Source organism: Alosa sapidissima, chromosome 18, assembly GCF_018492685.1.
Source record: "Alosa sapidissima isolate fAloSap1 chromosome 18, fAloSap1.pri, whole genome shotgun sequence".
Taxonomy (NCBI): domain Eukaryota; kingdom Metazoa; phylum Chordata; class Actinopteri; order Clupeiformes; family Clupeidae; genus Alosa; species Alosa sapidissima.
The window spans coordinates 41,777-57,464 of record NC_055974.1 but is presented as its reverse complement, the minus strand read 5'-3'; the positions used below and the strand labels follow the sequence as shown (position 1 = coordinate 57,464).

Below are 15,688 nucleotides of genomic sequence, written 5' to 3'. Positions count from 1 at the left end.
GGCTAGGCATATTAACTGACCACCCGATTCACGTTGGCTGGGGGGCAGGGGGGCCATCAGACATTTGGGCCCAGTTAATCCGGCCCTGCCCCAGCGTCGGCGTCAAGGGCGGGCCATAGGCCAGGCCCGTCCAAACAGGCCAGTGTGCCCCCCCAACTGAGTTCTCTCCCTCACATAAAAAAATCTAAATATTATTATGCATGATTGATCCATATTGAACGCTGATGTTGAACACTTAGCCTACTCAAAATGAAACATGACGTGTCAACTATGCTACTGTTGATTATGTGCGCAAACTGCGTGATGCAAACTGCGCGATGAAAAGGGATTCTGCACACTCGGACACCGTTGCAATGAGTGCCACCGATATATTTACCACGACTCCTGCAACGCCAAATGAGCATAAATCTCGATCAGTAGGGTTTTTAGACACAGCTGCATAAGAAATCCAGTAAAAGGTCTCAAGATAGATCTGGGAATATAATGGAAAATACAAGGTTTTTCGTATGACCGCAGGATGACCCAAGCTGAATGCATGATCTGTTAATCTAAATTGCAGAAACCAAACTGACATGTCGCATTTCCTATATTTTCCAATATTGTCCAGTGCTAATGATAAAGCAACGGAGATAGTGATTTGGATCATGTAGGCTAGGCCTACTTTAAGAATCGCCCTTTAGTGAGCGCAACACAGCACGGGTCTTAACCTGCTTTATCCAGAGGGAGACATTTTTGGAAGCAGTGACAAAAAGCCCATCATGGACTTGGCTGGGAAATGCGACAGTGGAGTCAGCATTCGTAGGCTATAGCCTGTCGCTGCAAGTACTTCTCCAAACTCAAAAACAGTAGACTTAAAAGTGCAATAAAAGTGGACTCTCAGAGTAGCACAAAATAGTACTAAAAGTCATGCTGAGTGTCCTGTTTGCTCTTAAACTTTCCATCACAGTTGGTGCATTTACCACTTCGTAAATGTGTTAGAATTTGTTCTGTAGGCTACTTTAAAGAACATTTTGAGGGATCACATAGCCTATGTGCAATGTTGTGATATTATCAGTATGTGTAATTTGCTTTTGAGCAGGATCTTACAAGAACATTTCGAAATGAATGGAAAGACACAGTGAAGCCTATAGCCTAGGAGGCTTGTTAGTGGTGAGTCTGTTATAGCCTATTTACTTGTATTGTAGCCATGCAATGCTATTCTATTAAAATTATATTATTCTAAACGTTGTGTGCTAGTTTATTCAATGGCTATGACCGCTATGTTCTTGCACTATTTCCCCCCTTGATCATATTGATTCAAAATCCAAAAGGCTCGAAGGATGCTCTTTATTATATGGAAAAATAACGAATAAAAGTGAGGTGAGGTGCCCCCCCTGTCAGTGCTCATAGCCCCCCCACCAGTTGCTCTCTGGCGCCGACGCTGCCCTGCCCCCAACAAATCACACCTTCCCACCAGCTGTGACAGCTTAAAAGAAGTTGAGATGACTCCTAACTCACAGACCTATTCACAAACCGGTTTTGTGGCATTTCGCCTGTGCGGCTACAGGAGCTTGCAATCGTGAGGAAGCAATTTTGCATTGTAGGCATAACTAACATGCAATAACGCCACCAACAACAACCAAAACTAGGCTACTCGTTGTCAACATGTAAATTAAATGTAACATTATTGTGAATCAAATTAAAATGTTCTCTTTTGCAAACGTAGGCATAGGCATAGTAACAGATTAGGCTAATTTAATAATGTTACAAAGAGACTACATCAATCCATATGTTTCATTAGGCTACTAGGCTATTTGTTTTTCCTTACTCTTGATTCATTTAGGCTAGGCCTTTTTATTCAGTTATTTATCATCTTCCGTCCTTGTGTAGCGCACGCATTCTCAGACCTGTCACCTGCCACTCATCGTAAGGGAGGTGTTTGGAATCATTCCCGCGTTACAATCATCAGCCAATCAAGGTGGTCACTTCAGTCAAGCTCGTGCATGAGTAATAACGTCATCCATAGCAACGAAGACTCACTCACTCTTAGTCAAAGATTCTAGAGCGCTCAGCTCCAGAATCTGTTCAGGAGTTGTCATTTTTCCTTACTAAGAGTAGCCTAGGCTAGGTCTGAAAGGCTTTGTGAATAACTTAATAAGAGAAACTCCTAGCTAAAATCTTTTATTGCTATTTAGGAGTAGCCTACTCCTAGTGGTAAGATAAAAGGCTTTGTGAATATGGCCCCTGGTGTCTAACCCAATGTTGACCACCTCACACATTTCTCTAGATTTTGCAACGACCTTACATGACACAATGCCATAAAATGCCAGTTTTTAGGACACAGAATAATGTTTGTAATGATACCAGTTAGGCCTACGTTCAACAGTAACATAAGTGTAATGAGCTATTCATTGTCGAAGGTGCATGGTGAAGTGAAATTCTTACTTTGGAAAACAAACATTTGCCGATATCATTGGATAGGTGTAACAGTGGTCAAGCATCAGGGGGGACAGAGGCGAAATGTTGAATTTTTCTTCCTTTTTATTTTCCTTTAAGAAAATAAATCAAAACATTGCCTTCAGGCTTCGGTGTACCACGTACAGCATCAGATCAAAAGCATACGGCTACTCCGCTAATTACTCTCTCAATAATAGAAAATGCATAATTTTATCTGAATCATGACATTTAACTTCCCATATAGAATGGGCATAACTAAACTGCATAAAGTTACAGCACTTCACTAGAACCTATTTACATTACGGAGCCACATACCTTTAAGAAAATAAATCAAAACATTGCCTTCAGGCTTCGGTGTACCACGTACAGCATCTGCACAAGCAACATATACATCATGTATTGCGTTACTACTACGTAAACATTCCATTGTACACTTTCGCTTGCTAGCAAGCAAGGCACGCCAGACAGAAGTTCACACACATGGAATTACAGCTAATTACGTTCGGGATAACTCGCTTAACATTCACTGTTGTCTCATACATATATTGAAGCTATACTACACACATGAGAGACGCAGAGTAATATTATTTCCAATACATGTTTAACTACGCAGTTCAACCCATGCATGCTAGATAAGACATTAAGAGCATGGACATGGCTAGCGGAGTTTATGGCTAGTTACCAGTATGGAGAAACTTATAGTCAAAAGGAAAACATTAACAAACTTTTTGTCAAAACATGCTAAATGCAGTACAATCATTACAGTGCATGTAAAATAGTATAACACCTGGGAAACATCGAAGTTATCAACTTAAACATCAATAGAAAACTGATATACTGGGTGGAGTGCTTTGTACAGTGAACCTACCAGATCAAAAGCATACGGCTACTCTGATCGGGTAGGGAAGCAACACAAGACTACACGCAGCAGATCTGCAGTACACCATATGGCCAAGGGTGGCTCCCATTCACAACTATTAAACAAGGCTGTTTTACTTTGGCGAAAATCATATATAACAATACACTACATTTTTAACTCTGTTACAAAGGGGATAGGCCTAGGCTTACTTGTTTATTTTTTACGTACTGTATTTCCACGTGAGGATATACAGTTTCCCAGTTTCCCACCAGTTATTTCCACATGAGGATATGCAGTTTCCTACCAGTTATTTCCACATGAGGATATGCAGTTTCCTACCAGTTATTTCCACGTGAGGATATGCAGTTTCCCGCAAGTTATTTCCACATGAGGATATTAAGTTTCCCAGTTTCCCACCAGTTATTTCAACATAAGGATATTAAGTTTCCCAGTTTCCCACCAGTTATTTCCACGTGAGGATATGCAGTTTCCTACCAGTTATTTCCACATGAGGATATGCAGTTTCCCAGTTTCCCACCAGTTATTTCCACATGAGGATATGCAGTTTCCTACCAGTTATTTCCACATGAGGATATTAAGTTTCCCAGTTTCCCACCAGTTATTTCCACGTGAGGATATGCAGTTTCCCAGTTTCCCACCAGTTATTTCAACATGAGGATATTAAGTTTCCCAGTTTCCCACCAGTTATTTCCACGTGAGGATATGCAGTTTCCTACCAGTTATTTCCACATGAGGATATGCAGTTTCCCAGTTTTCCACCAGTTATTTCAACATGAGGATATTAAGTTTCCCACCAGTTATTTCCACGTGAGGATATTCATTTTCCCAGTTTCCCACCAGTTATTTCCACATGAGGATATGCAGTTTCCTACCAGTTATTTCCACGTGAGGATATGCAGTTTCCTACCAGTTATTTCCACATGAGGATATTAAGTTTCCCAGTTTCCCACCAGTTATTTCCACATGAGGATATTAAGTTTCCCAGTTTCCCACCAGTTATTTCAACATGAGGATATTTAGTTTCCTAGTTTCCTACCAGTTATTTCAACATGAGGATAAGTTATTTCCACATGAGGATATTAAGTTTCCCAGTTTCCCACCAGTTATTTCAACATGAGGATATTTAGTTTCCCAGTTTCCCACCAGTTATTTCAACATGAGGATATTAAGTTTCTCATTTTCCCACCAGTTATTTACACATGAGGATATTAAGTTTCCCAGTTTCCCACCAGTTATTTCAACATGAGGATATTTAGTTTCCCAGTTTCCCACCAGTTATTTCAACATGAGGATATGCAGTTTCCCACCAGTTATTTCAACATGAGGATATTAAGTTTCCCAGTTTCCCACCAGTTATTTCCACATGAGGATATTAAGTTTCCGAGTTTCCCACCAGTTATTTCAACATGAGGATATTAAGTTTCTCATTTTCCCACCAGTTATTTCCACATGAGGATATGCAGTTTCCCACCAGTTATTTCTACATGAGGATATTAAGTTTCCCAGTTTCCCACCAGTTATTTCCACGTGAGGATATGCAGTTTCCCAGTTTCCCACCAGTTATTTCAACATGAGGATATTAAGTTTCCCACCAGTTATTTCCACGTGAGTATATGCAGTTTCCTACCAGTTATTTCCACATGAGGATATGCAGTTTCCCAGTTTCCCACCAGTTATTTCAACATGAGGATATTAAGTTTCCCAGTTTCCCACCAGTTATTTCCACGTGAGGATATTCATTTTCCCAGTTTCCTACCAGTTATTTCCACGTGAGGATATGCAGTTTCCTACCAGTTATTTCCACATGAGGATATTAAGTTTCCCAGTTTCCTACCAGTTATTTCCACATGAGGATATTAAGTTTCCCAGTTTCCCACCAGTTATTTCCACGTGAGGATATGCAGTTTCCCAGTTTCCCACCAGTTATTTCAACATGAGGATATTAAGTTTCCCAGTTTCCCACCAGTTATTTCCACGTGAGGATATGCAGTTTCCTACCAGTTATTTCCACATGAGGATATGCAGTTTCCCAGTTTTCCACCAGTTATTTCAACATGAGGATAATAAGTTTCCCACCAGTTATTTCCACGTGAGGATATTCATTTTCCCAGTTTCCCACCAGTTATTTCCACATGAGGATATGCAGTTTCCTACCAGTTATTTCCACGTGAGGATATGCAGTTTCCTACCAGTTATTTCCACATGAGGATATTAAGTTTCCCAGTTTCCCACCAGTTATTTCCACATGAGGATATTAAGTTTCCCAGTTTCCCACCAGTTATTTCAACATGAGGATATTTAGTTTCCTAGTTTCCTACCAGTTATTTCAACATGAGGATAAGTTATTTCCACATGAGGATATTAAGTTTCCCAGTTTCCCACCAGTTATTTCAACATGAGGATATTTAGTTTCCCAGTTTCCCACCAGTTATTTCAACATGAGGATATTAAGTTTCTCATTTTCCCACCAGTTATTTACACATGAGGATATTAAGTTTCCCAGTTTCCCACCAGTTATTTCAACATGAGGATATTTAGTTTCCCAGTTTCCCACCAGTTATTTCAACATGAGGATATGCAGTTTCCCACCAGTTATTTCAACATGAGGATATTAAGTTTCCCAGTTTCCCACCAGTTATTTCCACATGAGGATATTAAGTTTCCCAGTTTCCCACCAGTTATTTCAACATGAGGATATTAAGTTTCTCATTTTCCCACCAGTTATTTCCACATGAGGATATGCAGTTTCCCACCAGTTATTTCTACATGAGGATATTAAGTTTCCCAGTTTCCCACCAGTTATTTCCACGTGAGGATATGCAGTTTCCCAGTTTCCCACCAGTTATTTCAACATGAGGATATTAAGTTTCCCACCAGTTATTTCCACGTGAGTATATGCAGTTTCCTACCAGTTATTTCCACATGAGGATATGCAGTTTCCCAGTTTCCCACCAGTTATTTCAACATGAGGATATTAAGTTTCCCAGTTTCCCACCAGTTATTTCCACGTGAGGATATTCATTTTCCCAGTTTCCTACCAGTTATTTCCACGTGAGGATATGCAGTTTCCTACCAGTTATTTCCACATGAGGATATTAAGTTTCCCAGTTTCCTACCAGTTATTTCCACATGAGGATATTAAGTTTCCCAGTTTCCCACCAGTTATTTCAACATGAGGATATTTAGTTTCCCAGTTTCCCACCAGTTATTTCAACATGAGGATAGTTAGTTTCCCAGTTTCCCACCAGTTATTTCCACATGAGGATATGCAGTTTCCTACCAGTTATTTCCACATGAGGATATTAAGTTTCCCAGTTTCCCACCAGTTATTTCCACGTGAGGATATGAAGTTTCCCAGTTTCCCACCAGTTATTTCAACATGAGGATATTAAGTTTCCCAGTTTCCCACCAGTTATTTCCACGTGAGGATATGCAGTTTCCTACCAGTTATTTCCACATGAGGATATGCAGTTTCCCAGTTTTCCACCAGTTATTTCAACATGAGGATATTAAGTTTCCCACAAGTTATTTCAACATGAGGATATTAAGTTTCCCAGTTTCCCACCAGTTATTTCCACGTGAGGATATTCATTTTCCCAGTTTCCCACCAGTTATTTCCACATGAGGATATGCAGTTTCCTACCAGTTATTTCCACGTGAGGATATGCAGTTTCCTACCAGTTATTTCCACATGAGGATATTAAGTTTCCCAGTTTCCCACCAGTTATTTCCACATGAGGATATTAAGTTTCCCAGTTTCCCACCAGTTATTTCAACATGAGGATATTTAGTTTCCCAGTTTCCTACCAGTTATTTCAACATGAGGATAAGTTATTTCCACATGAGGATATTAAGTTTCCCAGTTTCCCACCAGTTATTTCAACATGAGGATATTTAGTTTCCCAGTTTCCCACCAGTTATTTCAACATGAGGATATTAAGTTTCTCATTTTCCCACCAGTTATTTACACATGAGGATATTAAGTTTCCCAATTTCCCACCAGTTATTTCAACATGAGGATATTTAGTTTCCCAGTTTCCCACCAGTTATTTCAACATGAGGATATGCAGTTTCCCACCAGTTATTTCAACATGAGGATATTAAGTTTCCCAGTTTCCCACCAGTTATTTCCACATGAGGATATTAAGTTTCCCAGTTTCCCACCAGTTATTTCAACATGAGGATATTAAGTTTCTCATTTTCCCACCAGTTATTTCCACATGAGGATATGCAGTTTCCCACCAGTTATTTCAACATGAGGATATTTAGTTTCCCAGTTTCCCACCAGTTATTTCAACATGAGGATATTTAGTTTCCCAGTTTCCCACCAGTTATTTCCACATGAGGATATGCAGTTTCCTACGAGCTATTTCCACATGAGGATATTAAGTTTCCCAGTTTCCCACCAGTTATTTCCACGTGAGGATATGCAGTTTCCCAGTTTCCCACCAGTTATTTCAACATGAGGATATTAAGCTTCCCAGTTTCCTACCAGTTATTTCCACATGAGGATATGCAGTTTCCCAGTTTTCCACCAGTAATTTCAACATGAGGATATTAAGTTTCCCACCAGTTATTTCAACATGAGGATATTAAGTTTCCCAGTTTCCCACCAGTTATTTCCACGTGAGGATATTCATTTTCCCAGTTTCCCACCAGTTATTTCCACATGAGGATATGCAGTTTCCTACCAGTTATTTCCACGTGAGGATATGCAGTTTCCTACCAGTTATTTCCACATGAGGATATTAAGTTTCCCAGTTTCCCACCAGTTATTTCCACATGAGGATATTAAGTTTCCCAGTTTCCCACCAGTTATTTCAACATGAGGATATTTAGTTTCCCAGTTTCCCACCAGTTATTTCAACATGAGGATAATTTATTTCCACATGAGGATATTTAGTTTCCCAGTTTCCCACCAGTTATTTCAACATGAGGATATGCAGTTTCCCACCAGTTATTTCAACATGAGGATATTAAGTTTCCCAGTTTCCCACCAGTTATTTCCACATGAGGATATTAAGTTTCCCAGTTTCCCACCAGTTATTTCAACATGAGGATATTAAGTTTCTCATTTTCCCACCAGTTATTTCCACATGAGGATATGCAGTTTCCCACCAGTTATTTCTACATGAGGATATTAAGTTTCCCAGTTTCCCACCAGTTATTTCCACGTGAAGATATGCAGTTTCCCAGTTTCCCACCAGTTATTTCAACACAAGGATATTAAGTTTCCCAGTTTCCCACCAGTTATTTCCACGTGAGGATATGCAGTTTCCTACCAGTTATTTCCACATGAGGATATGCAGTTTCCCAGTTTTCCACCAGTTATTTCAACATGAGGATATTAAGTTTCCCACCAGTTATTTCCACGTGAGGATATTCATTTTCCCAGTTTCCCACCAGTTATTTCCACATGAGGATATGCAGTTTCCTACCAGTTATTTCCACGTGAGGATATGCAGTTTCCTACCAGTTATTTCCACATGAGGATATTAAGTTTACCAGTTTCCCACCAGTTATTTCCACATGAGGATATTAAGTTTCCCAGTTTCCCACCAGTTATTTCAACATGAGGATATTTAGTTTCCCAGTTTCCTACCAGTTATTTCAACATGAGGATAAGTTATTTCCACATGAGGATATTAAGTTTCCCAGTTTCCCACCAGTTATTTCAACATGAGGATATTTAGTTTCCCAGTTTCCCACCAGTTATTTCAACATGAGGATATTAAGTTTCTCATTTTCCCACCAGTTATTTACACATGAGGATATTTAGTTTCCCAGTTTCCCACCAGTTATTTCAACATGAGGATATGCAGTTTCCCACCAGTTATTTCAACATGAGGATATTAAGTTTCCCAGTTTCCCACCAGTTATTTCCACATGAGGATATTAAGTTTCCCAGTTTCCCACCAGTTATTTCAACATGAGGATATTAAGTTTCTCATTTTCCCACCAGTTATTTCCACATGAGGATATGCAGTTTCCCACCAGTTATTTCTACATGAGGATATTAAGTTTCCCAGTTTCCCACCAGTTATTTCCACGTGAGGATATGCAGTTTCCCAGTTTCCCACCAGTTATTTCAACACAAGGATATTAAGTTTCCCAGTTTCCCACCAGTTATTTCCACGTGAGGATATGCAGTTTCCTACCAGTTATTTCCACATGAGGATATGCAGTTTCCCAGTTTTCCACCAGTTATTTCAACATGAGGATATTAAGTTTCCCACCAGTTATTTCCACGTGAGGATATTCATTTTCCCAGTTTCCCACCAGTTATTTCCACATGAGGATATGCAGTTTCCTACCAGTTATTTCCACGTGAGGATATGCAGTTTCCTACCAGTTATTTCCACATGAGGATATTAAGTTTACCAGTTTCCCACCAGTTATTTCCACATGAGGATATGCAGTTTCCTACCAGTTATTTCCACATGAGGATATTAAGTTTCCCAGTTTCCCACCAGTTATTTCAACATGAGGATATTTAGTTTCCCAGTTTCCCACCAGTTATTTCAACATGAGGATAGTTAGTTTCCCAGTTTCCCACCAGTTATTTCCACATGAGGATATGCAGTTTCCTACCAGTTATTTCCACATGAGGATATTAAGTTTCCCAGTTTCCCACCAGTTATTTCCACGTGAGGATATGAAGTTTCCCAGTTTCCCACCAGTTATTTCAACATGAGGATATTAAGTTTCCCAGTTTCCCACCAGTTATTTCCACGTGAGGATATGCAGTTTCCTACCAGTTATTTCCACATGAGGATATGCAGTTTCCCAGTTTTCCACCAGTTATTTCAACATGAGGATATTAAGTTTCCCACAAGTTATTTCAACATGAGGATATTAAGTTTCCCAGTTTCCCACCAGTTATTTCCACGTGAGGATATTCATTTTCCCAGTTTCCCACCAGTTATTTCCACATGAGGATATGCAGTTTCCTACCAGTTATTTCCACGTGAGGATATGCAGTTTCCTACCAGTTATTTCCACATGAGGATATTAAGTTTCCCAGTTTCCCACCAGTTATTTCCACATGAGGATATTAAGTTTCCCAGTTTCCCACCAGTTATTTCAACATGAGGATATTTAGTTTCCCAGTTTCCTACCAGTTATTTCAACATGAGGATAAGTTATTTCCACATGAGGATATTAAGTTTCCCAGTTTCCCACCAGTTATTTCAACATGAGGATATTTAGTTTCCCAGTTTCCCACCAGTTATTTCAACATGAGGATATTAAGTTTCTCATTTTCCCACCAGTTATTTACACATGAGGATATTAAGTTTCCCAATTTCCCACCAGTTATTTCAACATGAGGATATTTAGTTTCCCAGTTTCCCACCAGTTATTTCAACATGAGGATATGCAGTTTCCCACCAGTTATTTCAACATGAGGATATTAAGTTTCCCAGTTTCCCACCAGTTATTTCCACATGAGGATATTAAGTTTCCCAGTTTCCCACCAGTTATTTCAACATGAGGATATTAAGTTTCTCATTTTCCCACCAGTTATTTCCACATGAGGATATGCAGTTTCCCACCAGTTATTTCAACATGAGGATATTTAGTTTCCCAGTTTCCCACCAGTTATTTCAACATGAGGATATTTAGTTTCCCAGTTTCCCACCAGTTATTTCCACATGAGGATATGCAGTTTCCTACGAGCTATTTCCACATGAGGATATTAAGTTTCCCAGTTTCCCACCAGTTATTTCCACGTGAGGATATGCAGTTTCCCAGTTTCCCACCAGTTATTTCAACATGAGGATATTAAGCTTCCCAGTTTCCTACCAGTTATTTCCACATGAGGATATGCAGTTTCCCAGTTTTCCACCAGTAATTTCAACATGAGGATATTAAGTTTCCCACCAGTTATTTCAACATGAGGATATTAAGTTTCCCAGTTTCCCACCAGTTATTTCCACGTGAGGATATTCATTTTCCCAGTTTCCCACCAGTTATTTCCACATGAGGATATGCAGTTTCCTACCAGTTATTTCCACGTGAGGATATGCAGTTTCCTACCAGTTATTTCCACATGAGGATATTAAGTTTCCCAGTTTCCCACCAGTTATTTCCACATGAGGATATTAAGTTTCCCAGTTTCCCACCAGTTATTTCAACATGAGGATATTTAGTTTCCCAGTTTCCCACCAGTTATTTCAACATGAGGATAATTTATTTCCACATGAGGATATTTAGTTTCCCAGTTTCCCACCAGTTATTTCAACATGAGGATATGCAGTTTCCCACCAGTTATTTCAACATGAGGATATTAAGTTTCCCAGTTTCCCACCAGTTATTTCCACATGAGGATATTAAGTTTCCCAGTTTCCCACCAGTTATTTCAACATGAGGATATTAAGTTTCTCATTTTCCCACCAGTTATTTCCACATGAGGATATGCAGTTTCCCACCAGTTATTTCTACATGAGGATATTAAGTTTCCCAGTTTCCCACCAGTTATTTCCACGTGAGGATATGCAGTTTCCCAGTTTCCCACCAGTTATTTCAACACAAGGATATTAAGTTTCCCAGTTTCCCACCAGTTATTTCCACGTGAGGATATGCAGTTTCCTACCAGTTATTTCCACATGAGGATATGCAGTTTCCCAGTTTTCCACCAGTTATTTCAACATGAGGATATTAAGTTTCCCACCAGTTATTTCCACGTGAGGATATTCATTTTCCCAGTTTCCCACCAGTTATTTCCACATGAGGATATGCAGTTTCCTACCAGTTATTTCCACGTGAGGATATGCAGTTTCCTACCAGTTATTTCCACATGAGGATATTAAGTTTACCAGTTTCCCACCAGTTATTTCCACATGAGGATATTAAGTTTCCCAGTTTCCCACCAGTTATTTCAACATGAGGATATTTAGTTTCCCAGTTTCCTACCAGTTATTTCAACATGAGGATAAGTTATTTCCACATGAGGATATTAAGTTTCCCAGTTTCCCACCAGTTATTTCAACATGAGGATATTTAGTTTCCCAGTTTCCCACCAGTTATTTCAACATGAGGATATTAAGTTTCTCATTTTCCCACCAGTTATTTACACATGAGGATATTAAGTTTCCCAGTTTCCCACCAGTTATTTCAACATGAGGATATTTAGTTTCCCAGTTTCCCACCAGTTATTTCAACATGAGGATATGCAGTTTCCCACCAGTTATTTCAACATGAGGATATTAAGTTTCCCAGTTTCCCACCAGTTATTTCCACATGAGGATATTAAGTTTCCCAGTTTCCCACCAGTTATTTCAACATGAGGATATTAAGTTTCTCATTTTCCCACCAGTTATTTCCACATGAGGATATGCAGTTTCCCACCAGTTATTTCTACATGAGGATATTAAGTTTCCCAGTTTCCCACCAGTTATTTCCACGTGAGGATATGCAGTTTCCCAGTTTCCCACCAGTTATTTCAACACAAGGATATTAAGTTTCCCAGTTTCCCACCAGTTATTTCCACGTGAGGATATGCAGTTTCCTACCAGTTATTTCCACATGAGGATATGCAGTTTCCCAGTTTTCCACCAGTTATTTCAACATGAGGATATTAAGTTTCCCACCAGTTATTTCCACGTGAGGATATTCATTTTCCCAGTTTCCCACCAGTTATTTCCACATGAGGATATGCAGTTTCCTACCAGTTATTTCCACGTGATGATATGCAGTTTCCTACCAGTTATTTCCACATGAGGATATTAAGTTTACCAGTTTCCCACCAGTTATTTCCACATGAGGATATTAAGTTTACCAGTTTCCCACCAGTTATTTCCACATGAGGATATTAAGTTTCCCAGTTTCCCACCAGTTATTTCAACATGAGGATATTTAGTTTCCCAGTTTCCTACCAGTTATTTCAACATGAGGATAAGTTATTTCCACATGAGGATATTAAGTTTCCCAGTTTCCCACCAGTTATTTCAACATGAGGATATTTAGTTTCCCAGTTTCCCACCAGTTATTTCAACATGAGGATATTAAGTTTCTCATTTTCCCACCAGTTATTTACACATGAGGATATTAAGTTTCCCAGTTTCCCACCAGTTATTTCAACATGAGGATATTAAGTTTCCCAGTTTCCCACCAGTTATTTCCACATGAGGATATTAAGTTTCCCAGTTTCCCACCAGTTATTTCAACATGAGGATATTAAGTTTCTCATTTTCCCACCAGTTATTTCCACATGAGGATATGCAGTTTCCCACCAGTTATTTCTACATGAGGATATTAAGTTTCCCAGTTTCCCACCAGTTATTTCCACGTGAGGATATGCAGTTTCCCAGTTTCCCACCAGTTATTTCAACACAAGGATATTAAGTTTCCCAGTTTCCCACCAGTTATTTCCACGTGAGGATATGCAGTTTCCTACCAGTTATTTCCACATGAGGATATGCAGTTTCCCAGTTTTCCACCAGTTATTTCAACATGAGGATATTAAGTTTCCCACCAGTTATTTCCACGTGAGGATATTCATTTTCCCAGTTTCCCACCAGTTATTTCCACATGAGGATATGCAGTTTCCTACCAGTTATTTCCACGTGAGGATATGCAGTTTCCTACCAGTTATTTCCACATGAGGATATTAAGTTTACCAGTTTCCCACCAGTTATTTCCACATGAGGATATTAAGTTTACCAGTTTCCCACCAGTTATTTCCACATGAGGATATTAAGTTTCCCAGTTTCCCACCAGTTATTTCAACATGAGGATATTTAGTTTCCCAGTTTCCTACCAGTTATTTCAACATGAGGATAAGTTATTTCCACATGAGGATATTAAGTTTCCCAGTTTCCCACCAGTTATTTCAACATGAGGATATTTAGTTTCCCAGTTTCCCACCAGTTATTTCAACATGAGGATATTAAGTTTCTCATTTTCCCACCAGTTATTTACACATGAGGATATTAAGTTTCCCAGTTTCCCACCAGTTATTTCAACATGAGGATATTTAGTTTCCCAGTTTCCCACCAGTTATTTCAACATGAGGATATGCAGTTTCCCACCAGTTATTTCAACATGAGGATATTAAGTTTCCCAGTTTCCCACCAGTTATTTCCACATGAGGATATTAAGTTTCCCAGTTTCCCACCAGTTATTTCAACATGAGGATATTAAGTTTCTCATTTTCCCACCAGTTATTTCCACATGAGGATATGCAGTTTCCCACCAGTTATTTCTACATGAGGATATTAAGTTTCCCAGTTTCCCACCAGTTATTTCCACGTGAGGATATGCAGTTTCCCAGTTTCCCACCAGTTATTTCAACATGAGGATATTAAGTTTCCCACCAGTTATTTCCACGTGAGTATATGCAGTTTCCTACCAGTTATTTCCACATGAGGATATGCAGTTTCCCAGTTTCTCACCATTTATTTCAACATGAGGATATTAAGTTTCCCAGTTTCCCACCAGTTATTTCCACATGAGGATATTAAGTTTCCCAGTTTCCCACCAGTTATTTCAACATGAGGATATTAAGTTTCTCATTTTCCCACCAGTTATTTCCACATGAGGATATGCAGTTTCCCACCAGTTATTTCTACATGAGGATATTAAGTTTCCCAGTTTCCCACCAGTTATTTCCACGTGAGGATATGCAGTTTCCCAGTTTCCCACCAGTTATTTCAACATGAGGATATTAAGTTTCCCACCAGTTATTTCCACGTGAGTATATGCAGTTTCCTACCAGTTATTTCCACATGAGGATATGCAGTTTCCCAGTTTCTCACCATTTATTTCAACATGAGGATATTAAGTTTCCCAGTTTCCCACCAGTTATTTCAACATGAGGATATTTAGTTTCCCAGTTTCCCACCAGTTATTTCAACATGAGGATATTTAGTTTCCCAGTTTCCCACCAGTTATTTCCACATGAGGATATGCAGTTTCCTACCAGTTATTTCCACATGAGGATATTAAGTTTCCCAGTTTCCCACCAGTTATTTCCACGTGAGGATATGAAGTTTCCCAGTTTCCCACCAGTTATTTCAACATGAGGATATTAAGTTTCCCAGTTTCCCACCAGTTATTTCCACGTGAGGATATGCAGTTTCCTACCAGTTATTTCCACATGAGGATATGCAGTTTCCCAGTTTTCCACCAGTTATTTCAACATGAGGATATTAAGTTTCCCACCAGTTATTTCAACATGAGGATATTAAGTTTCCCAGTTTCCCACCAGTTATTTCCACGTGAGGATATTCATTTTCCCAGTTTCCCACCAGTTATTTCCACATGAGGATATGCAGTTTCCTACCAGTTATTTCCACGTGAGGATATGCAGTTTCCTACCAGTTATTTCCACATGAGGATATTAAGTTTCCCAGTTTCCCACCAGTTATTTCC

The 15,688-nt window shown here is 39.3% G+C and overlaps 1 protein-coding gene and 1 long non-coding RNA gene across 2 annotated transcripts in view; one reads left to right on the top strand and one right to left on the bottom strand.

Annotated features, from left to right (window-relative positions):
* LOC121690180 (voltage-gated potassium channel subunit beta-3-like) overlaps positions 1 to 15,688 on the top strand; it is an 88,995-nt gene that overhangs the window by 56,209 nt on the left and 17,098 nt on the right. The gene's annotated exons all lie outside the window — the stretch shown is intronic.
* Positions 2,503 to 3,474, bottom strand: LOC121689775. The gene is made up of 2 exons (XR_006024865.1): positions 3,200 to 3,474; positions 2,503 to 2,808 (listed from the first exon to the last, which is right to left on the bottom strand). It is a non-coding gene; the product is annotated as an uncharacterized LOC121689775 (long non-coding RNA).